Source organism: Chiroxiphia lanceolata, chromosome 15 (genome assembly GCF_009829145.1).
Source record: "Chiroxiphia lanceolata isolate bChiLan1 chromosome 15, bChiLan1.pri, whole genome shotgun sequence".
Lineage (NCBI taxonomy): Eukaryota > Metazoa > Chordata > Aves > Passeriformes > Pipridae > Chiroxiphia > Chiroxiphia lanceolata.
In genome coordinates, this window is record NC_045651.1 from 5,379,025 (window position 1) to 5,404,049 (window position 25,025).

The 25,025-nt window shown below is 38.1% G+C and overlaps 1 protein-coding gene across 14 annotated transcripts in view; it reads right to left on the bottom strand.

Moving 5' to 3' along the window:
- The window catches only part of TENM2 (teneurin transmembrane protein 2), a 634,310-nt gene that overhangs the window by 255,886 nt on the left and 353,399 nt on the right, over positions 1–25,025 (bottom strand). The gene's annotated exons all lie outside the window — the stretch shown is intronic.

A 25,025-nucleotide genomic window follows, 5' to 3' on the forward strand; every position in this document is an offset into this window, starting at 1 on the left:
CTGAATTTTTGATGTGGCATGCTGGTTCTTAAATCTTGAGAACTGCTGCTCTACGTGATACAAGCACCCCATTGGGCTCCATCAAACAAAAGTCTACATCTTAGAAATCTCAATTCCTTACACAAACCAGACTATAGAGGCTGATGTGCATTGCTGGATGAAAAATTGACCTTTGTGAAAAGAACTTCAGGGCTCTGAAAATGTATTGTGGTGTGCAGAGTCCCTTGGAACTACAATAATCCGTGTGCTTCTAAGTGCTGAAGAACATTTTTTTCCTAAACATACCAGAAACCCCACATTCCAAAGAGTAAAGGGCTCCCAAAAAATTTCTATCAAAATAATTTCTTAAGCAAACAAAAGAAACCCACCACAAACTTTTCTTTTTGTAGCTTCATAATGGGATGTCACATCAGTCTGTGCTTACTCTAATGGGGTTAAACACACATTCTGTAACCTGCCAACACAAATTAAATTATTTGATGTTGTTATACTTTTACCTCTACAGTTTTGACTTAATGTGGTGAAATTAGGATGTTCGATCCATTTTAATGTGTACCCGACCTCAGATTCTGACATGTAAATTATTTACAAGTTAGTATTATCTCCTAAGAAAGACAGCACTTCAAACGAGTCCCCATGCACTCCCCTGGCAACCACAGAATTCAAAATATGCAAAAAATTAATCTTTCCATAAATATTTCTTGAGTATTTTTAATTATCTTAGATCTAAAAGCTACACTCCTCTTCACACAGAAGCATCACTGACTTTGCTTTCTCAAACGAGCCTGGGAAGGGAGTGAGAAGGAAGGCTGTGCCAACTCTATTGCGGTCAAGTGGATGGAAGTCTGCTTGTGCTATCTGAATCACACATTGGCAGATGAAAAGACATGCCTTTTGCCATCTGTAAATTTTAATGTGCCAGATTTTGGCTGCCAAACAACCTAAAGTATTTACTTCACTGAGGTACACAGAAAGAAAAAAGGACATAAGAAGTTTTTATCTTGATTTAAGTGACAGCACTAGATAAAATCAGCTTATGCTACAGTTTCACCATTTAAACTTAAGCACTGAAGTAAATTTCTCATCCCTATAGAGATGTGCTGATGAAAAAAAAAAACACCTCAATGCCTCCATGGCTTCCTTTCTGCATTTTAGAAGAAAACAACCATGTGGATTTTTTACAATGGTTTGAAAATGCCATTTCGCTAAAACTGAAGGTACATAACAAATGCCTGATCCTTTCAGGGCTTGCAGTCTCAAAAGACCATTGCAAATGCAAATAGCTATAGTTGTTACTGAGGAAACAGAAACAATGAGGAGAATAAGAATGGCAGTGGCAGTGAGGACTTGACAGAAATTATCTTCCCTGTAGCAGGAAAGCTGGAATCTAGTTCTGCTTTGCAACAGTAAGTCATGTGGCAGTCTGAGGATAACTTCAATCAGCTCTGTGATCCTCACAGTCTATTTTAAATGACCATGATTTATGCTTTGTCCAAAACAGTGCACAGTGGTGCAGCAAAATTCCTTTGCCATATTAAAACATTTGTCCCATTGCTCCTCCCTTCAGTCATCTCTTTCATATTAACCCCTTATTTCTCAAAAATCGACGCTGTGATAATATGTTTTCCTTGTATCTGTCAATGATTTGTAAGGAAAACAATTTTTTTTCGTCCCTAAAGCCAAAAATGTACAACAGTACTTACACTTCTGCATTGTTGCTTTTCTCTTGGCACTAGCACAAATGAGAAGAGGGTAGTTTAAAACTTAAAGGTGGAAAAAAAAGGAAAAAGTACACAAAAGGCAGATGTGGAGGTATGTTTTCTCTCTTATTGCTCTCATTTCAATTTGACAGTTCCTTTACAATTCTTCCTTGTTTTCAGAAGTTTAACTTTGAGAACCATAAACTTCTATCTGAAGAATTTACATTAAATAGGATGAATAATGTCAAATTTATGCAAAATGTAAGGGAATCGCTGCAGATTAGCTGCAATTTTGATCAACTGTACTTTAAAATGGAGGAAAATCCTTCACAGATATGTGAAGCAAAATCCACTACTTCTGGAACAGAAGCATGTCACAGAGGTATTGCACATATTGTGGAAAAGTCTTTAAGCAAATGCAAATTGGCAGAATGGAACTATCTGAATACAAGGAAGAACAAAACACAAGATCAATCAGATGAAAATCGTGCTGTTCAACTTGCTGAAAATTAGAGACATTTCAGACTGCAAGGGGTTTTTCTTCATTCTGATCTCTGAGCATCTGATACTGTGACTGGCACAAAAAGTACACAACATCTAGAAATTTTAAGAAATTCCAATATCTTCCCAAACTAGAGAGATTTGAGTTGTGAGTACCGTGGAGACTGAAAGGCATTGGATATTGAAAGGCATAAGATTCCTTCCCAGAAGTCCATCCCTATTGAACGTCATGAATTTTTCTGTCCCAAAAACTGTTTTGATGCTGCAATTTATCTTTCCCCTGGAGAAAGTGAAAACACAGGTACAAACTCAGCCTCCCAAGCTGCAGCTCTCCTGGACCACTGCTGGCCACCTTCCCCACCACGACCTGCTCCCTTTTGCTGTACCAGAGGTGACAACAAAAGAGCAGAATTTTCACACATGCACAGAATACAGGAATATATAAATTACTTTCATGTGTCAGATACCAAAATATTTCCCAAGATAAGACACCTACAGGTACCACACACACAGGTAGTACCTCACCATGCAGAATACAACTGAATCTGCTTGCAAAGCTGCCCTAGCAGTGACCACACAACAGGTCCTTGCAGACACTCCAGGTCCCCCATGGTAGAGTGACTGGACTAAACATCTCGGCTCGGATTTCTCTGATTTTCAAGTGAACTTCCTTTTCTGTTGGAACATGGATCACCTGCTCCACCACACACACTTCTGTATTATTAATTTGTTAGCTTGCTCGAATCACAGTTGAAAACCTTTCAGCCTTGGTTTGCAGCAATAAATTCAACTGACAGCTGAAATTTGGAACGCTCACTTAATATTGATTCTGAATGTAATAACAAGCGACATGACCTTTTGGAGGGTGTAAAATATGGCTGCCACAACATCTGTGCCACATTTCTTGCTGTGTAGTAATATGCTGTAACAGCACGGAGCTGGCACTCAAGTTAAGCTTTATTATCAAGCAGATCTCTCCATCTCTCTGGCTCCATTAAAAAAAAAAACCAAAACCCCAGAACCTTACCCCACCCCCCAAACGCTTCCCACATCCAGAACTAGTGCACATGTCACTGTTTCTAAGACCTAATTTATCTTGCAGTAAGGAAAGAGAGATTGGACTGCTGAAAGAGACCCCCTGTGTCAAACAGGGCAGTTCCAGCAGAGTGAAAAATCAGTGTATCTTCAGACAGGAATCCTACACTGAGTATCCTCAGCAAATATCTATCGAGTTATACTGTTTATTGTTATCTTCCTACCTACAAGGAAATACCTTGACATCTTTCCTTCCATTCTGACAAAAGAAACAACACGTTAATACCATTTTTGTGTGCTCTGACACCACGAACAGCATCTTCATTTAACATTACCCCAGGATACCTTGAACTAATTTTGCTAGGCTGGATACAGGTTGGTTCCTTGCAGTAATTTACTTTGAAGGGCTGCTATCTTTAAAACATGGTCCATGTAGGCAGAACACAAATTTCTGTGGTTTTTTAAATCCAATTTAACTAAATTCAAATTATGCAAGCAGTCTAACCAAGTTTCAAAACACACCCCCTACACACACTTTTATACACATTATAAAAAATGCTTCAAGTAGCTCCTGGTTGGTTTTTTTTTTGTTTGGCATAACAAGTAAACTGTAAACTGAAACAATGGATCTGTTTATCCTTGTGAACAATACTTCCTTTATCTCTTAATGAACAAGAAACACAATTAAGCAGATATTTACCATGACATTTTAATTTCGCATTTTGTGATTTTAGTTTCTACACTGCCAAACACATGGTAGCAGCTAAATTTTTAAATGCTGTAGGACTCACCGTCCAAGAAAAAATAAAATGTTTCATAGTTTATAGTTAAATAAAGCTTATAAACAAAGACCTATTGACACTTGAACAAAGTGGTATAATATAAAGAATATGAAAATATTTTCTTTTCAAAAATCTTGAGAGATCTTCTAATGCACATTTTGCTAGAACATGAACCTGTGCTGGCCTTGTGGGCAGTGCTGGTGGAACCTGCATCAGGCAGATTATGACACTTCACAGTCACACACTGAGAGCCAGAGTCCTGTTCTGTTACTAAATATTTTATAGAAAGCTACAAAGAACTGAAGTTTATAAAAACACACCAAGTATACAAACATATTCCTTGAGATGTAATCCTGGCACGGTGGGAACAGATTCCCAATATGTAAGTTTCAAAAGGCATTAAACATCTCTGTATACATGTACTGACATACACTAATTCACCTATATTACATTTAATAAATATAGGTACACTTGATTATTACTGAAAGCAGAATGAATCCCTAATGATGACCAGATATTTAAAATCTGAATTTCATTTAAATGTATTATACATACAAACTAGCATAATCAAATGGTTAGTTCCTGTCTGCCTTTCCCCTGCTCTAAGCATAATTTCATTTAACTATAAGATCAGCACCTGAACCAATCAGCTCTCCCTTTGTGCTACAGTAGATGAAGCTCTGACTGTAACAAAACACGATGAAAGACTGGACAAGATGCGAAAGAACTACTAAATAAATAATTGTTAAATTGTTCAAATTACAATGAAGTCCCGGACTCATTTGAAGGGGTTGGAGAAGAAAATAAAACACTTTAAAGGCTGTACCTTACCCTTGAGTCCCCCCCCTCTCATAATGAACTATTATCATAGAGGAGTAAATCCCAGGAAAGTAGCAGTAGAAGTATTACTGGAAGACCTGAAGATCCCATGGGTTTGGTCTTTACCCAAGTTGCCACGTTACACACAATGTCCAACAACTCCAGCAGGTTAATCTCTGCTTAAGGCTGTTTGAAATCCACACACTTCATGTGCATGACCTCATGTTGTCCTCTTCTACAGCAGCATTTACAGGTCCTACATGATGGACTCAGCTGCAGGATAAGAGAGAGCCACACACATCTTTGGGAGTGGTTTCTCACTGTGTAACTGCATTAGACTCGAGAGTTTACCAGCCCAACCAGGCCTTGGAGTTTTAAGTAGACACCAAAACCACTGGGATTAGTCTCAACAGCTTCCAACATGTCTCCCCAGGGCTGTTCTGCACCACAGAACCAGCTGCCCTCCTTCCTGAGCTGCTGCTTGAACCCTTTGAGGCATCACAAAAAGCAGAGGTAAACAAGCACCAATTGGATTACTCCTACATTCTCAGCTGAGCTAGAATTCAAAAGTAATCTGATTATATGTATATTATGAGCCACTAAAAATCTTTTTGCAATAATTACCAAGCTTCCACACATAAAAAAGGGCATTTTATTTAGCACTGGGCTAATCTATCAAGTGGTAAGCTTCAAAGCAAATGTTGAGGGGGAAAAACTAAACTACAAACAAAAAACCCCCTGAAGTAGGTTTATAAAGCAAGGATATTTCTTTTTTATTGAACTGCAAAGAATTCAGACTCTTAAATGCACTGAAAGACTTTCACATAAAATACAATTTCTCCTTTGGACTTTCAAAGCTTAATTTCCAGTGATGAAACTTCTCTAAGTTCTAAAAGGCTCCAGAGCAGCTGTTGGAAATGCTGTCACTGTTTCTGATACACATCTCCAACCCAAGAGCTCTGGCTGGTTTGGGAGGAGGGAAGGCATGCAAAATAGCAGTGGCTGACACCTGCCTTAAATATTCATGGCCAAGATTACATGACAATTACATTTAAGCTTTATAACTTTAACTAAAATTTGGCAAACAACTAAGTATGAGCTAAGTTTGTTTATAGATAATACAAGGCTGAAAATGAAAAACTGAAGTAAGACAGTATGATGTTGCATAGGCATATATGCTCGAGCACATCTGTAAAGTTAGATTTTTACCATAGCTGTCAGTAAATACATCAACATAGCCCCAGGAGCACGGGCACAGAGTGAAACTCAAATATAAAGAAGGAGGAGCTGCAAGTGGAGGAGGGATGCACGAGGGAAAACAAGGCACTTGCCACGTTGCTGCTCATAAGTGAAGGCCTTCAGACACCTTCCTCAGGTGCCTGTTCCTACTGTGCAGAGTTTGGGCAACAATGAGGAAGAAATCAAGTTCACTCAGGAACGTGTGATGTGATCATGGTCACAGAGACACAGCAGAAGAGCAGAGATGACTGGAAAAAGGACTTGATTTACAGAGGACAAGCAAGGACGAGAAAGAGAGGGAATACAACTTGACTGCACTAAGTACCAGTTTGAAGACCCGGTGAAATGACTGAGTTTGGGATCCTGAGAAAGACTGGGAAGGCCACTAGCAAAGATTTGGACTCTAAACTTGAGAGTAGGCTTTGGTGCAGTCAAGGAATTGCTAGACAGAACCTCCTGGGGCAGAGCCATGAAGGTGATGCCAAGGAGCTGGTGGCACTCAGTGAGGGGGCAGAGGGAGACGGGGATGGATGGACAGGACTGGATAGGGTTTGCCAAGAGTGCTGAAAAACAGGGTGGATATTGTCATAAGGTGACACTCATTTGTGAAACATCATTGCCCTTTCTAAAGTTTTTCTCATCTAAGAAAGGCAAAAAAGAGAACCTGAGGAACTACTGGCTAATCAAACTCACTTAGAATGATGCCTGGGAAGAATTTGAATTACTTTTCTTTGGAAATATTTTCCAAGAACATCATTGACAAGTAGTTAATCAGGAACAGTTAATCCAAATTTTCCAACGGGCAAATCATGCTTGACCAAAATATTTACATTCTACAACAAAACGACTGGTTATGGAGGTGAGGAGAAAGCAAATTATGGTACATTTAATTTTCAGTGAACTTTTTGACACCCTCTCTCACAACAAGTGAGAATCCTCTTTGCTACTCTCAAGTAAGTAAGGAAAAAAATTAATGAACTACAGCTTTCAAATACCATAACATCTTAGGAATATAATGGTGTGCGGGTTGGTTTAAAAAAAAAAATCCTAAAGTCCATTTAATTCTTGCCTTTTATACCAGTTAATTAGTAAATCCCAGTGGCAGCAATATCCGAAATTCCTCATTTTTAAATTGCCTCCAAAGCCTGTACAATTGCCTTGTAAGCTGTTTGGAACTAGATGCAATAAAAGACACAAGGACTTGCAGTTAAGCACAGGCTTGAAGTGAGACACTTGTGATTCTCCACAGATAATATGGCAAAAATTAGATAACTCTGAAGCATGAGTAGAAATAGCAGCAAAACCTCTGGAGGCTTCTCATGGAACTGCCTTGAGTTTGTCACAGGAAACACGGAGAGCACAAAAGCATCCAAATCCCATCCTGCCTCTGCTTCCCTGCCATGCACAGGCACACGAGTCAGCAATGCAGGATGGACACCTGTTCATCCAGGAGTTAGGCTTTTGAATGCTTAAATTTACAAGCCAGAAACAATTAATCCAAAACTCTACCCAAAAAAATGGGATGCTTCTTAAAATATAAAGTGCAAATCAGCATTTAAAGCATAATAATAATTAAACTGTAGAGATTACTAAAAATACTGAAATACGTGTATAGTATTATATTTGTATAGTATTATACCAACATATAATATAGATTTTAATATAATATATACAATATGTAAATAGATATAGGAATATAGATTAATATGTATAAATAAATATAGATGAGACTGACATGAATACTAATTATAAAAGATATAAAACTACATGTATTTTATAAAAACAAGTATCCTGGCTCTAGATATTAATCTCTACATTTCCCTCAAAACCTAAGTGTATATGAGTCTAAAATTAACTACACATAATGGGAAAAGAAAGTTAAATTCTATGGATGCCACCAATTAAAATTCATCACGGTACACACGGTGCTACTTAGTTACAGAACGTTTTAAATTTATCAGAAAATGGGAGAAAATGACAAAATAGAATAAATAGCACTACTACAAACCAGTGGTGGCACACAGCAAGCAACACACTCCCCAGCACAATCCTAAGGGTGCTGCACCATAGGCATCAGAACACATGATCTCCAGAACTGACCCCAGTGTGCACCCAGGGCACACAGACATTTACTTTGGGAATGTTTTCCCAAATCTGATGTCTTTTTGACATGTCAGGCAAAGACTCTGTCACAAGGCTTTCTGAAATGATGCAGAACATCAGCAAACTCAAACTACATGTGAGTCCGTAACTACAGTTTGACTCCCACCATGTGAACACTTGAAAAACAAAACAGACCCAAACCACCTCTTCAAAGAATTCCCAGCTAAACTTAAAGGGACAGACTTTCAGATAAACCCAATTGTCTTTAAGCTGCAAAAAATTCCTTCCCAAAACTGCCCTGCATGAGCTCAGTGCTCTTTTGAGGAGCACAACTGTGGAGGTCGTGCCCCACCACAGGACTTTTTGAAGTACTACCAAGAAGCTGCTTCTGCGGTCAAGATTTGTTTCAAAAAGATCTTTAAATGACAGCCACAATCAATGCTGTTGTCCAGAAGTACTTTAACAATACTCATTTTTGTAGCTCCATTTCTAGGTTAGCAAATGCTGTTGCTTTAGACATGGTCTATCTGCAATTGTTAAACTGCCAGAAAAGCTAAGTCAAGGGAAGGTTACAAATAGGGTTATTTCTTATTCAGCTTCTTGAGAATATCTGCAAAGTGAGACAAGTCTTGGGAATATCCAGGTTTAGGCTATGAGTCCAAGGAGCCTACAAGTGACTGCAGTGAAAAATTAGCACCTCTGCTCTCTCAGTGCCCTCCACGGAGAAGCAGGTGGCAGCAAGACAACTGATGCCAAAGGACAGAGCAGAGCAGTTAACTAGTGAGAGAATTTCAAATGAAACATGCTCTTCTAGCTTAACTTAGATGTTTAAGGATAGGCTTCAAATAATTCCAGCAATTAAAAAATAGTTATCTAACCACAGTTACCTCTGCAGTTAATGATACACACCACAACAGGGACATTTCTCCCATGCCATCCTAAGATGAACAAGGCAGGATGGATCACTCTAAGTGCCTGTCTTATTTTACTGATGATTAACTTCGAATAATAGCATAGCTTTTCTATTAGTGCAAATTAGACAAGATTAATTCTATCTTTATTTTCTTATTTTCAAGTAGGAAGAATCTTAAGCCCTCAGGCCAGAGGTTATTTGGAGCCTATAGATTGGCAGAACAATGTAATGTGCCTTAGCATGTCACTTAGGCCACCTCCCTTCAGTCTCTAACCTATCAGCAGATACTGCTATTATACCCTGTTGAATCTGGTGCTATTTATGTCTAATGAGTCATATATGTTCTCTTCTGTTAATGTGCCTAACCCCCTTATTTGGTACTTTGCTTCAAGCTCCCACTCCTAGAAGGGGCTGATTATTTGAAAGCCTCAGTGTTACAATCCTCCAAGCTTCAGAGAAAAAAACCCTACTTTAAAAAGGATGCAGGCGTAGCCTAAGGATGTAAAATAAAAAAAGGCCTCTAAAAATAATCCATTTATAGAAAATAGGCTCATGATATTGTCGTACTTAGTCCATAACCTGCCCTTCAAAATTCTCCTTATTTTTAGATCTGTTATTTAACTATACATCTATTTTAACCTTGTTGATGGAAAGAAATATGACAGCCACAGAATCATCTAGACAAAACACCAACATCTAATTTGCATGTTTACTAGTATGATACATTCAAAGATGAGGGTTTCTTCTCCCCAGTAACCTTCCTGCTACTGCCATAGCAGATTAGTAACTTTTGTGTGTATTTTCAGGGCATTCTTTCATTCCATTGCTTTCCTGGGTGGGGAACCTTCTAATAGGCACAGTTCCATCCACGTGTCTGACTTTACTGCAGCACTGAAGCCACACTGGCTGTACAAAAAGGCTGATCTGCTAAACCAGTAAGCACAAACCCAGCTCCTTTCATCACCACCTTTGGAATTTGGGCACACACATGGTACTTCACGAGTGCCAAGATGGCAATCTCAGGCTGCGGGGAAAATTTCTCTGCCAAAGCTTTATCATTCTACGACTGTACCAGATAAACCTCGCTGTGGATGTTTACTGTGGAGCTGAAGAATTCATCTCCATATCTATTTGTATGCACATATCAGTCAGCTGCAGAAAAAACAGGATTGGTAGAACTCTCCACTGACACACTGAGCGTGAACATTTATCCAGCAATCATAAATATGTATTCTGACAACGTTCTTCCATCCCAGTATGCAAGTGGAGACCAGAATAGCAAAGAGTAGTGAAACACACCCTCAGAAACCCCCGGTTTCCAAGTATTTTCCAGGAATATGAAATCACTAAGAACAGACACGCACGGGATGTTCTCTGGAACCTCTGTAACAATGCTTTTTTTGTGCAGGTGAAAACATTCATACAGTCAAGTGTAAAAAGTATTCCAAGCAGCTTATTAATCACAAATACAGAACAAACATATCAGTGCAACTGAAAATCACCAATGCTAATGCAGAAAGCATCTCTGATTAGAAAATGCTCAAAAATGATTACACAGATGAGCAAGCCTGATTTTTGGGATCATCATCTTTCTGCATCTGACATGTAAATGTAACTATTCTGATAAATCAGAGTGGGAAGCAGCACCAAAATACCAAAAGTTGTATTTTAGTTTAAATTGATTTAACCAATTTTTAGTAAGGAAGCTGTGATGAAGTGTATGGTCATCTGTCACTCTGCAGGCAGGTTGAAAGGAGGAGATGTAAAACATGCAAACCATGTTTTGCAGAGCGGTTCAAAACCTCTTTTTTCTTTATACTGAAACTTCCTAGGACTAATATTTCTGTGATATAGGGAAAAATCAAAATTATATGCACACTTTAAAAGAGAAAGAAGAACCAAGAAATCCAATAGAAAGAGGAGTTAAATCTTGAAATTAGTCTAGGAAAAAAACCCCAAACCAGAAACCATTTGCCACCAGTTCAAAGGATGTAAAGAACATACTTAAAGAATAGTAAATGCCATCCTTTTCTTGTCCCAGTTTTTCTACTGAGTCATAAATTCTGCCCCATTTTACAGAACTGGACAGTGGGCTAACCCCCAGGACACATCTCTTGGTTGGGCAGCCCTGACAGGACTGCACTTGCCATCTACTGCTGGAACACACAAGTCTCCTCATCATCACGTTCCACAGTGCTCTGCCTGACAGTTGGCCCCCCAAAAAGCACTCACACATCGGCAAGGAGAAGGGAATATGGCCCACGTAGCACATGCAATCCTTGTCAGCCCAGCACACAAGTGGAGAGGAAGCTGCCGTCGCTACGATGAAGGGGTAAAGAAATGCCAGAGAGGGAAAAGCAGGGAACCACTCCTGACACCTTATGCTGGTAGCTCTGAGCCTGCAGCATGTCCCTGCTGTTTCTGAAGGATGGGTGCTACTCAGTTAAATGTCTTCCCCTCTCAGTTTTAGGGTATGTTTTCCCGAAATGTCTTCCCAGACTTAAAATAAGCTCATTCTCAGCAAAACTAAAACTATGTTACATGGTAAGCTGTTCCTAGGGTGACTATATATATATGAGCACAAGGTGCTCACACTGCTCAAGGTAAGGACAGACAGATGAGAGAACAAAAGCTGGAATGTGAGGCCTGTTTCCATGAATCCCCGATGCTCACACATTGGCACTTTCTATCTCGACCTCTCAGGAATCAATTAAAAAAAAGTCACATTCAGAACGCAGCACTTCAATAGCTCTGTTGGCAGCAACACTTTGATTTGTTTGACATTTACTGATCATCTGGTAAAGCTGAACGCTGCAAATTCTGAGCTGCAGAAAGACAAAGCTAAGGAAGGAAAAAACCAAATAGCAGCACCACGAGGCTGCAGGAACAAAGAAGCTGTGCCAGGGCTCTATTAAATAACTTCAGACATAAGCATGAGCAAGGGAAGGATCAAGCACCAGGGTTAAATTGTGCTCACTAAAGTTATTTCCTCCAACACTGAATGTCTTAAATGGTAGTGTTTCCTACTAAAAACCTCTATGAAATCTTCAGTGTAAACAATATTTCTCTCTCTTTTTTTTTTTTAATTAGGTCCCTCTTCCTGCCACACTTAAGAGTAACTTATCAGGCTTTTAACACGATGCCATTAATAAAACATTGTCTGAAAATGAGGATTAAGATAATTAGAGCACCATGAAATCACATCTTCAAATCCCATTAACGCTGACTCAGACCATCATTCAGAAAAAGTCACAGAAAGCTTCATGAAAATGACACTATTTTTAAACATTAAAGGATTCAAAACACTTTTCCATTTATTCCTTCTCTTCACTGGTGCTCAGTTGCCATTACTAGCATATAGCCTCAGGTACATGTATCAGCATAGGAGCACTAGATGTTTTTCTCATACATAAGAAACAAAAAAACCCCTAGAACCAACTCCTGAAAAGGTCTAGCCCCAATAAATACATCAGTATTTATTTCTTAATATAACTCTCAGCATATAAGCACATAGTAACAAATATTAAGACTCCACTGAAAAATTTCAACACCAAGATATAGAAGTTGAAAGGATGCAGAGGTGTCACTGAAATTCTCAGCAAGAAGCCCCCAATGATCAAATTCTCCTCCTTCTTTCACGACCCCTAAGAATAAAGACTTTGCTCTACCCAGAAGTTTAAATGGTCAAAATTGCTTTCATTTCCCAACCCAACCAACAGAGATGGGAATCAAAGTATGGTTCAGAGGAACAGCAAGGTCCTCAGGCTAGCCCCAAGCACACTGAAGAACTACAGCTGTCGATCTTTTTTCCTTGAAAAGTGCACTAGTTACAGTTGTGCTTAGGTTTCATTTGAGAAAGACTACAAACCAAAGTAAAATTACGCAGTTTGGGTTTAAAAAAAAAAAAATTAAACTATGAAACTATAATTTTAAAAATAAAATGCTATTAACTATGTTTTCTCTTAGATGTCATTGCACACCCTTCTCTGCTCAGATGATGTGAACAGTTTGGGCAGAATCATTACCTTTACATTCAATCAAGTGTTTACACAATCGACCTTGAATCAGGTGACATAAGAATGAAAAGTATTAATAATTATTACTGTTTTCCATTTAAGAAAACTTAAGAATAAGCCCAAGGATATTAATTTAATTCTGTTCCACAGTAAGGCTGCAAATAATTATTGCATTATATGAAATGCATGATCCCCTTTCACTGTCCTGCACCTTTCTCTGCTCACTTTCATGCAATGAATGATGACAAAAAACTCCTGTGTGTTCAGAGATCTGCAACACACTGGATAAAAATTAAGTATATCCTTGTATTTGAGTCACCTTTGTTGTAGTAGGCACAGTCCCTCTGCAGCCCCTGCTGTACATCAGGTGGGAGCAGGAACATGGAGTTACAAATCTGGGAAGGACTGTGGCACACATGAAGTACAGGGACATCCCAGGAAGAGGGACTCTTGATGAGGGAAACACTGGCACTGCCTGCACCATCTAAAGGGATATTCAGTGGAATGACAGAACAGGCTTCACAAGGAGAAGCTGACACAGGAGCAGAATAAACCATCACAATCCCTGTTATTTTCCAAATATACAGTTGTACCAGGGATGGGAACAGAAATACGGGTGTATGGGGACCAAGAGCACTTACAGAGAGGGATTTCAGCTTCAGAAAACCATAATTTCAATGCTTGACAACAAAGTCACACTGGTGACTTTATAAAGAACGACAAACATTTTTACTAATATAGACCAATTATACTGTCTCAATTCAAAGATAGGGATAATTCATCTTTTATATCCTTTTTCTGACAATACTATGCAGTCCACTAAGTTAAATACCTTTGAATATATGCTTTAAAAAGCTCTGTAAAATAAAAAGTGTTTCTCCTTCATCTACTAATGAAGTCTTTCTGAAGAGTATTTTCCCTATGTGGTTATCTACAGCTCAGTACAGAAAAACCAGTACTGCTGCAGAACATGTAAAGTCAAATAATGATTACTGCTGGACTAAGCACTGTTCAGCATTTGCATCTATTTGATGTCAGTGATGCTGCAATGCACAGTAATCAGAATTTTAGCCTAATCCTGAAAAAAACTTCATGAAATGAAAAGGGGTAGTTGTTTTGTTTTGGTTTTTTTTTCCTCTTTGTGTTTCTCTCTTCTCTGGATTCATAACAAGAAGATGCACTCAATTACTGCAGTTTATTCACATAAGAAAACACTGTCTAAGTGAAAACAAAATTAGCAACAGAACACATCTCGCTAACTTGAAAAAGGCATTTCTTTCAACTTTCAAGTCTATATAATTTTTGTTCATTCAGGGTAAAATTTAAAACCCAAACCAAAGGTATACTTAAAATGCCACATATAAGTTTTCTTAACACAAACTAGGTCTGTTATATTTTTCACTGCATTCTGACCATATTACAAAAAACTGCCTATCAGTGGTAACAAAAGCTATCAAATCACCACAATAAAAATTATTTCTTTTAAATGCAATAAGAAGAGGAAACTATTGCTATGAATCTGAATTTTCATTCACTGTTGCTCCTCTGTTTAATACTACTGCTAAATTCAGATAATATTGATTTGATTGCTTAGAGTTTACAGTCTAAAAGAGGTTAAAAATCATAACTATTGGCATCTATGGTGTGTCTATGAAGATCTCCATGGGAAGCACAGATGTATAAACTTAAATTATAACTACCCACTATATTCTGTGTATTCTTTAATATATTAGTTCCATGTCATACTGTCCTGCAGGAAATTCAGGTTGAGTTTGCAATGATACATAAATTCCATTTCCCTACCGTGCTCTTAAGGCTACAAACTCTACCAGCTGTGTCAAATTAAACATCCACAGCTGGAATAACCAACTGGACCATCATCAATAGCCCTGCTGGGATACTGAGTGTTACAGGGGCCAATATTCCCAGGTAAATTCAACAGCACAGCAAACAGGGGTTTAGTGTTTGGCAGAACTGAGGGGAGAGGAGGGACAGTGACCTAAATGGCTAAACCAGGGAATCAATTCTTGCCCTCCCCTTACTTATGTCTGAAAAGAAACCCCAATGAAACAACGCTATACAGGTGCCCCTGCAACAGTCAGGAATTCAGCAGCAGATAGTTTTTTATTAAACACATATGAACTGCAAGGGAGAATTTTTAACCAATTTTGCATGTAGTATACTAGCATTTACCCATTTGTACCTGTATGACTAGTGAGCTGCACAGTTTGACTCATGTTTTGCATAAAATATGGAATTTATTCCAACTCCAGAAAATTATCATACAGCGTGACTGACACAACAAATGGTCTTCTCTTAAAGAGAAAAAAAAAACAACATCACAAACCTGTTAATACACCTCCACAAAATAAACAATATATACTTCTACCCTAGCCCTCCTTCCTCCCTGCAGACAGACTCAGCGTGTGGTTCCTGAGGAATTAGTTGTAGAAGAACTCCCCTGCTGACAGCAAAATGCCAAATGCACGTCCTGCACATGTAATGTGTCTGACATTTCCACATCTCACCAGGTTCACGTTTCTGACAAGTGCTTAAAAATATATGTCTTTTAAAATGTGTGTTTATTGCTACCTTCCTACCCCCACTTTATAATGTTTTAAAATGTTATTTTACTCATGAAAACACCTCCACGTTTGTCTTTTGATTTGAGCAGAAGTAATTGCTTTTCCAGGGTCAAATACCTCTCTGGAATCAATGGGTACATTTCAGTTGATGGATGGTATAAAATGTGCAAATATTATCTTCTTCAAACAAACAGAACTGTGAAAAACTGACAAGATTCAACATGATTGACACATTTAACATGGGCAGCACTGAAAATATTTTAACACCCTCCCTTCCTTAATGTTGTTACTCTTTGCAGTAGGAGACCTTGGGAAAAATCAGCAAAATTTTCAAGTGTTAAAGCAATTTCTTCCCTGTTTCTATTTTTTCCCAAGCAAGCACAAATTCCCAGTTGGGACCTTTTACAAATCAAAGAGGGGTCTGCCACAGACACAGAATTGTTGCATCAACTGCTGCAGTTGAGTCATTACAACCATTTTTCTTAGGGAGCTGCAAACAGCACTGGCAAAAGTGCAGGACAAAAACTCTGCCTAACAGGTTCTGTGCACACCTTCCAAGCAGTCTTTAGGCATTACACACTAAGGGCATTGTATTAATTTTTCTCAGAACTTCTAAAGTGCTTCTGGACAATAGGACAGTGTTCAGCTCCAAAATGTGAATCATGGCAAATGATTTTATCTAACTCACCCAGAGAGACCCTTGTTCCACACCTGGTTTCATGTCAGATAAAGCTAATATACATACACATATTTACACTTATGTTTTATATATGCTTTTTTATTCATATTTGAAGTATTTTCTCATTAAATGTATGTAGTAATGGTATTGTCAATGACAGCAACAGTCACTGATGCTAATTAAACTTTAGATTTTGCAGTGGGATTCATAAATTACTAAAATCTCTTTTAGAAATTCAGTTGAATACTTAAGCAATCCTCAGTAACATGCTACACATGATAAAAGTGATGCAGCCCAAAAAACCAGAAGAATTTTCCACTCTGCTACAGAATACCTGCACCACTCAGTAAAGGCATTTTTTTTCCTTTCTGTATTGTCAGTCTTGTACTTTTTAACTTTGCCCGTCCCTGATCGTGATAAAAATAGATTTCAAGGAAAATTAGAGGGTTTTGAACTTCCTTGGTATTCAGTCAGAGAGGTCATCCCTGTTTCAAAGGAAGACAGACCTTGCTGGATGCAACACAGAACAGCAAGTTCTCTGTAAATTCCTGCTATCTGACCCAGCCACAACTACTCATTTTTCCTTCTAACTCACAATAGGCACTGACAGAGTTAGGAGGAGGATGGCAAACACTGCCATCAAAATATTTTTCTCTTGAATTGAAATCACAACATTTCAAAATATTTCTCATGAATCAACAAAAGAAATGAAGCTTATCATTCCTCCTAACAAAAGGTAACCAAGCTCAGTGCCCCTAGTGCAGAAAAGCAAACAGGAGAGATGACAGAGTGACTTCAGACTGGTCTCATGTTCATGACCAAGACAGCATCACCTTGAAGATGTGCTCTTTAGGACTTGAATCCTTTTGTCCCCTCTCAGGATCAAACATTCTGTACCCTGTTCTGAACTGCCCACCTTCCAGACTAACTCTGATTCACAAGGTAGACTTGGTGGGTGATTATTCTTGGCTATAAACAGGAGGACTTGGCCTTCATTATGGATATATTCTATTCCTTCTTTCTTTCATCAGAAATACCTTCTGGATTAACCTGTTGTAGAAGTTTACCAAAAGTTTTAATTTTTAACACAATTTTCATAATTGACTGATTACAGACTTTGTCTCATCAGGGACTGTGAATGCCTCGACACTGAGACCGCATTAATAAAGTTCATTTATCTGATTAAACACGTGGTATTTTCTGGTCAATGTGTTCATGTGCTAGGGACAAGGTGCCCATACGTTCAACTAATTCTAAAGATGCCAAAATGATCAGATGTTAATCTCTTAACACATACTTAAGACATTCAAACACTATCATTTATGTGAATTGTATCCTAGACTTACAGAAGATGAAAAGTTACTTTAGAGACTTTTTCTCATAAAGTTTGACTTCATTAGACTCCTACTACGCTTACTGCTCCCCAAACAACATCTTACTGTTTTCTGTAAATAAATAAACAAACAAATTTTATAATTTCTAACAGTCACAATGCAATCTCAGGTTGGGTGGTAGATCCTACACTAGCACTATAAATATTGGTGTACAGGTGTCACTTGTGCCTTGTTTTGCACACTCTAGTCCTGCAGCATGATATTGCAGCACCTTGTATTATTACAAAGAGTATCAAAGCTACAGAAAAGTGATTTGGCACATCACAGGATGCTCAGTAACTAAAAGAATGGTTTTCTTCTTCCCCCCATTCCCCTCTTCTACTTTTAATATTAAAGGCTCTTATTTTTTATAAGACTTAGATGTAACCTATTTTTTTTCAATTTTTATCTTTGTGTCCTTTAAATTATCTCAATTTGAGCAATATCTTTCCTTGGCATTACAATACTGTAAATATGATACCTTACTGCTAACTGCATATTAAACTGCTTCTTTTTGTTACGACGTTCTTAAACCCTAAAACATTTCTTAAACTCTTATCTAGCTAACAGATTGAATCGTGATTGTGGAACAGATTGAAATCTCCATAATGGGAGATCATATAAAAATTCCTCTGTAAGTCTGCTCCTTCTTAAATGAACTATTTAAGATGCAGGGGGATACAACAGTGGGGGAGAGGGAGAGAAAGGAGTGAACTGGAGGGTTCAACAAAACAAAGGAACACAGCATGGAAGATGCCCAGACTTGTTGGCAAGGGAGCTCAAAACCACAGTGAAGGAAAAGCTGAGACTAATTTATTTGTTTTAACCAGAGGATGATAAAGAATACCTGTCTGCTTGATTCAGAGATCAATGTGAAAAACACGAGCCTGTCTGACTGAGAAATTCTATCTTGCATCAGACACAGCAAGCCTGTCATGCTGTGCCCCTACAAATACCCAACAGCACTCACAGACCTGTTGAAGGGAAGGAGACAAAAAGATGACACAGGAGAGTCTTCTATATTTTAATTTTTATTATTCCTTTTCCCTGTTTTATTTACTAACACCCAGATAACCAAGTTGTACAGAGTTAGCATCGGTGGAAATTCAGATGCAAACCTGTGAATGGGTTTTTTCATGCTTCATGTTAAGTGTCACTTAAAGAACACTCTGTGTACTCATATTCCCTACACATACAGTGTATAGTGAGGTGCCTTCCGCCAGGCACAGAAATAGGAGTTTCAACTAGAACAGCTGATACCTCTCTACACCAACATCTCCAAGTTATTGTAACTACAAAGCAGAGCAAGTAAGAATTCCTACAGTTCATCAATCAGAATCGAAGCATTCACCTCGAGCAATCAGGATCAGAGATCATATAAAGCTTCTGACAACCAACATGGAAAAGCAAATTCACGAGAGGTGCTAAAGGAATGTTACACTCAATGCTGAGGATTTCTTCTGGATATTCCATGTGACAGAACTGACTGTGGGACAAGCAATGCCCAAACTGCACAGAATCACAGCACCAAACCAATTGGGAAAAGCTTTCAAACACTGAAAAACAAACAAACAAACAAACAAAACTTCATTATGCCTGTAACAGACTCAATCCTTTCTTTTTCTTCTTTATCCACACAGAGCAAGACTGATTATTGTACTCTCTGTCTTTGTCCAAACTCCACCAGTGTGATAATGTGATGTTGCTCTAATTTAACCCCATTATTCTTTTGTCTTTCCCGAACTGAAATGCCACTTCTCTTCCTCCCTTTGAGGCTCGTCTCAAACACGTCTTTGTTCTTAATGAGACCAATCCATATGTTTGCTCCTGCATATTGTGTTCAGTTAATGGGAAGATTTTCTAACGCTATAAAAACTCTTCTGTTATTTGTTCCAGTCAGCTTTGTCTTCAGCAACTGCTGAAACCGTTACCTTTGACAAAATGTCCCACATTCAGCATGTTCTACTTCTGAATAGTCATCCCTCCCTTAAACTCAAGATTATTTATGTCCCTTCAGCATATGTATATCTCCTTTTCTCAATTTCTTGTCTTCTCATCATATTTTATGTGTTTGAAAAAACAAAACCAGAATGTGCAGTGAAGGCATTGATCAGGTAGCCTGCAGCAAAGCACTACACATCAACTGATGCATCAAAACTATAATTTAACTCATTCATCAACAATTAAACTTTTAAATATTTGCTTTGCTGATTACCAATAAGTCAATAAACAGCCATTATCAGAAATCTCATTGTTTACCTTTGCTATTTTCTTGCCACTAATCAATGAACAAGAACAAAACTGTGTACACTAACTACTCAGGTATTCTTTTTTCAGTAAAAATCAGAAATACGTATAAAATAACGTAAAAGCAATTAGATTATTGAGAGCTTCGTATGAGTGTATAGGCACAGTGTAAAAATACAATAAAATTCACTGAAATTATTTGCTGCTCTTTTAATGTGTAACAGCTTAATGACTTCCTCGATTTAAATGTAGATTCCTGCAGCTCCAACAAGGTGCTCTGGCACCAGACAATAATATGATATTGTCAAGTCTCTGATAAGCCCCCTTTCCATGTCATGCCACCTTGCAGCAGAAGCAACAGAATGATGTGGCACAGAATGGCAGCCAAGACAGAACAGGATTAATCCTGGAAAATACCCGGTGTTACCAGGCACCCCATGTTCATGCTGGATGTTTGCTGCTGCTTTTCTCACAAAGAAATGCAGAGGAGCCCTAGTGGTTTACATAATAGTCCCCATTTTCTCTTTCAATAGATCTCATGGCTCTGTAGACAAAACATAAGACCGAAGGCAGGAGCTCACACAATTGATTTCTTTGCATGTAGAATGCAGAAGAGTTGTTTTGCTTTAGATTGTGGTTAACATGAGCCCAAAAATCTACATCCAGTTTTATCTTGGTGAATACCCAGTATAACTTAACTGAGAAATGTCTTATGGTTACTGCTATTTCAGTCTTCTTTTAAGTTCTTTCCCCATCAGACATCAACTGACTTCTCCCAAACATGCTGGCCCACTAACCAGTATTGCATTTATCTTGAGCAAGTTTTCAATTTCTCACAGTAACCTGCAACTGTGACAGGATTTACCAAAACAACTTCCTTTTGCCAAGGCAATTGAATATGGAAAGAGAATACCTGCTTCTTCACAAAAGGCTTAACACCATTATTACAACATCATCTTTTACCAAATTCCCTTGTTTCAGGCAGGCTTACAGAACTTCTGCAATCAAATTTTATTTTCCCCTAGAAATAAAGAGTTCAGACTGGAAGCTGAAGAATTCCTGCTACAGCTTGAAAACATACATCATACAACAATTAATCACACAGAGCCTCCGTGCACGGGCCTGCAGTAGCCACACAGTAACCATGGCTACTCATTTCAATGGAAAGAAATCGCTGTGAGCAACAATGAGACCATAAAATACATTATGGAGAGCCACACCAAATCCTGAAAGCTAAGAAAACCTTAATGGAAGGGTGAAGAACACGTGCAAAACATTTTAGTTTGATTTCCCATGGCCCTATTTATCTCTTTAGTAACGCATTCCACATGTAAGCATCCATTTTGGACAGGGCATCAACAGGAGTATTTGCCAGCTGTATATCACTATCTGCTAAATAACGAGATGAGCAATCTTTGCCATCATCCTGCTACTTTCAGGTATGTAAAGTAACATCTCTGGTAAAGAACTTTATGTGAAGAGAACGAAGGAAACAGTTTGTGCCTTGTGAAACCCAGCACAGCACCAGACCCTCCATTGCAAATTTACACAAAACATTCTGAGACTGAAGTTTTCATCCAGAGCCATCAGGCTGTCAGTTTGTAAAGCAATTGTTACTGCTGACCTTTCCTCACACCTTGCACATGTTCTAAATATATGCCACACACACAGAGAGCAGCAAACTCCCTCCAGTACAACATGGGAGGGGACAGGAGGATTTACATCTCATTAATCATTTACTTACAGAGTAAGTTCTACTCTTTTCACTCCCATTTATGTATGGAACCCACATCATGTTCTGAGGCAATGAAGCTTTTGTTACAACAAAACAGGCACCATAACAGCACTGCCTTTAAAGCTTGTGGATCCAGAAAAAATGCAATTGTTTATCATCTTCATATGCTTTAATGTTTAATAATACAACAGCAGTACTGCTGTTCTCATGTGCAGCACACAACTCAGTGATCAGACAAGATTTTCTGATGGTATTTTCAAGATCAAGTCTGGGAAATACTGTAAGTTTCAGATTTATTTCAGAATGTTGGGTCTCTACTCCTTCACTGTTTGTGGTGCTGAAATAACTTGAAATGATTACAAAGGACCAAGAAACGATCTGTGTTCTGAATAGATAACTTCCAAAAATGGTATCAAAAGGCTCAGTAATATAAGTGCCTACACTTAGGTCAAGATTATTATGATTTCAGGAAACAAATTACAGGTCTCACACAAATTAATTAAGTCCTTTCTATGTCACAGGAAGATATTAATAGAGATTTGTAGAACAATTAAGTTAGAAAGGGATCTCCCGAGGTCACGCAGTCCAAGAGCCAATCTCAAAGTTAGATAAGGTTAATTCCTCACTCGGGCTCATTCTTGACGGGAATTCCACATTTTGTAACTTCAGATACCTATTTTTGGTGCCTCAAATAAGAGCAGAAAGAGGAAAAGATGAGCTTAGAGCCCTCACCTTTGCCACTGACTACATAAGGGGTCTAAATTCTGCCGGCACAGGCGTGTCAGATCATCCCAACACACAGAATTAAACAATGATTAGTCTTTTACTCTTTCTGTGTACACTGGGTTTCTATGTTTAGACAAATTATGCAGTGTGCTTTTACATGAATAATGGGGATTATTTCTAGAACTTCGAAATTCGTTATTTACCAAAACCTATATGAAATATCTGACAGCAAGACACAGTGTTCAAGTGACTCCAGTCAGAGCTTCAGGCATGAGAATAAATGTTTCTCTTTGTCATATCTGGCACCATCATCACTTATTTGTAAATCGGGAAGAACGTTTCAAAGCTCGTTTATTCAGTGATGAAATCACATTTTCCTGGTAACCCCAAGCATGTCTTCTATCTATTTATCTCCATCAGAAGAAAGCCTTCAATAAACAATAAAGTGCCACCATTTCTCATTAGCATGAAATCTGCCAGTAATCCTGACTCTCCCAAACTATCTGTGATATGGGGGGGGGCAGATGGAGAAATGTGAACATATTTATAAGCATGTATAAAATAAACATTTGTCATTTTCATGTAATAAAATAACTTTGAAAACTGTGATTTAAAAAGAAGGAACTGCCTTCTCCTCCATTTCTTATTTTTTTAGCAATTCTTGTGCATTAACTAATATTCTGTCTTCAGTTTTCTATTGGTATCTGAATTCAAATATTGCATTTCTTCAAGAAGAGCCATTACATTTACAAGGAATACTGACATTTCCTTGAGGTCAGTTTTTTTTTCTTTAGAAAGAAATGATGAAACAATAATAATTTGTCATATCACTTGACTGAAATATGTGCCACTTACACCAACACAGACCAGCAGGTGCACTGCTGTGTGAAGTACTCCCTCCTGCTATTACTTGCCAGGTAAAATTTATAATACATCAAGATGAAAATTAAAGTGGGATTGAACAACCTCACCAAGCTATAGAACTCCAGGACTGCAGATGTTTAAGTACAGACAAATTCAGAAGAAAGATGATTAAAGTTGCAGTTACACAAAACATATTAACCTGTCAAAAGCCAGCTGATGCAACATCACAGGAATATTGTAAATAGCAATATCATAGGAAAAGAACTCAAAACACTGCCTAGGATGTTTAAAAGTTTAAAGTATGGTACACAGTCAACCACATAACTGAGTGAACATCTCAGTGCTACATAGGAAATCCCAGCTGGGGGCAAATCAAAAATTTGAAGAAGTGTAAACTAATATCCGAGATGAATTTTTTAAAAAATAATTTAGATTAAAAATACAAACTCAAATATAATTAGTACCACATTATACATATACACAAAATCTCATTTATTGAAATTTCAGTAGCATTTATTTCTGGTGTATAAGGAAGTGAAGGTCATGCTGCATGTAAAATAATACTTTAATGCAAGGACTAGGTTACAGTACACATATCTACACAAATAAGGGGAAGTTCAAAATCACCCCCTATATCATTTTCTGTATGGACCTGCTCTGACACATAATCCTGAATGGCTAATGCCTACTTTCACTTTAAGAACAACTGGGATCAAAAAACCTCCAGTCAAGCTGTTAGAGGTTACCATGGTGCTGATGAGGCCTAAGCTTCTTGTGGAGGGGAAAAAACCCACTACAACCATAATTCTTACCATCAGAAAATGCAGGTCTTAAATTCAGAGTCTTGCTTTTCAGCAAGCAAATATTACATCCTCTGACTTTACCATGTCAACAAGAATAGGATGTCTGTATTTTCATTAAATAACTTTTCACTCATAACCATCGATAAAGAGTTCTCATGCCGTACAAAGATACACTTAAAATTCTTTCAAAAATGTCTTTAGCTGTCAAGGCTTTACTGGTTTATGAAATAAAATAATAATAATAACAAATAATAAAAGAAATTCTGCCTAGGAAAGCCCTATCCTGATCCAGCTGCAGAAACAATGCACCTTGGATTAACTTAAGATCTGGCAAATAGTTAAGACACATGAAAACCAAATATCCTATGCTTCCAAGGCTTCTGGAACACCAGAAAAATAGTGCAGATAAAGCTATATTAGGCAGCACTATCCAGGAAGGGCGGATGCTGTCCTTAAAAGCATCCAGGAGGATGATTTATGTGCTTTGCTTTTGCACTGAACTAAGAGAACCATATATATTATATACCCAGGCAAAAAGTCTTCATTAGTGTTTCAATCAATGTATAAACTGCTTTCTTTCACCACAGTTCTGTTCACTTTTGATTAATTTTCAGCTCTAGAGCCAATGCACTTCTTTACAGCAATTCTTCAGCTTATTGGAGGAGGAACTATGTTGGAACAGCTGCTAGAATATGTTTAGCACTTAGTTTGCTCCATATCTTGTGCATATTGTGCATGTTTAGCATAGATTAATTATACACTGTTGCTCTGGGCATGGTCACTCAAGAAGGAACAACTTGTGCTGCAGACCAGATTTACAGCCCTCAGCCTTCACCTCCATGGGCATTTTGGAACATGCAGCATCTGCTCACACTACCACTCCTCAACTTTTGCATCGGATGAAC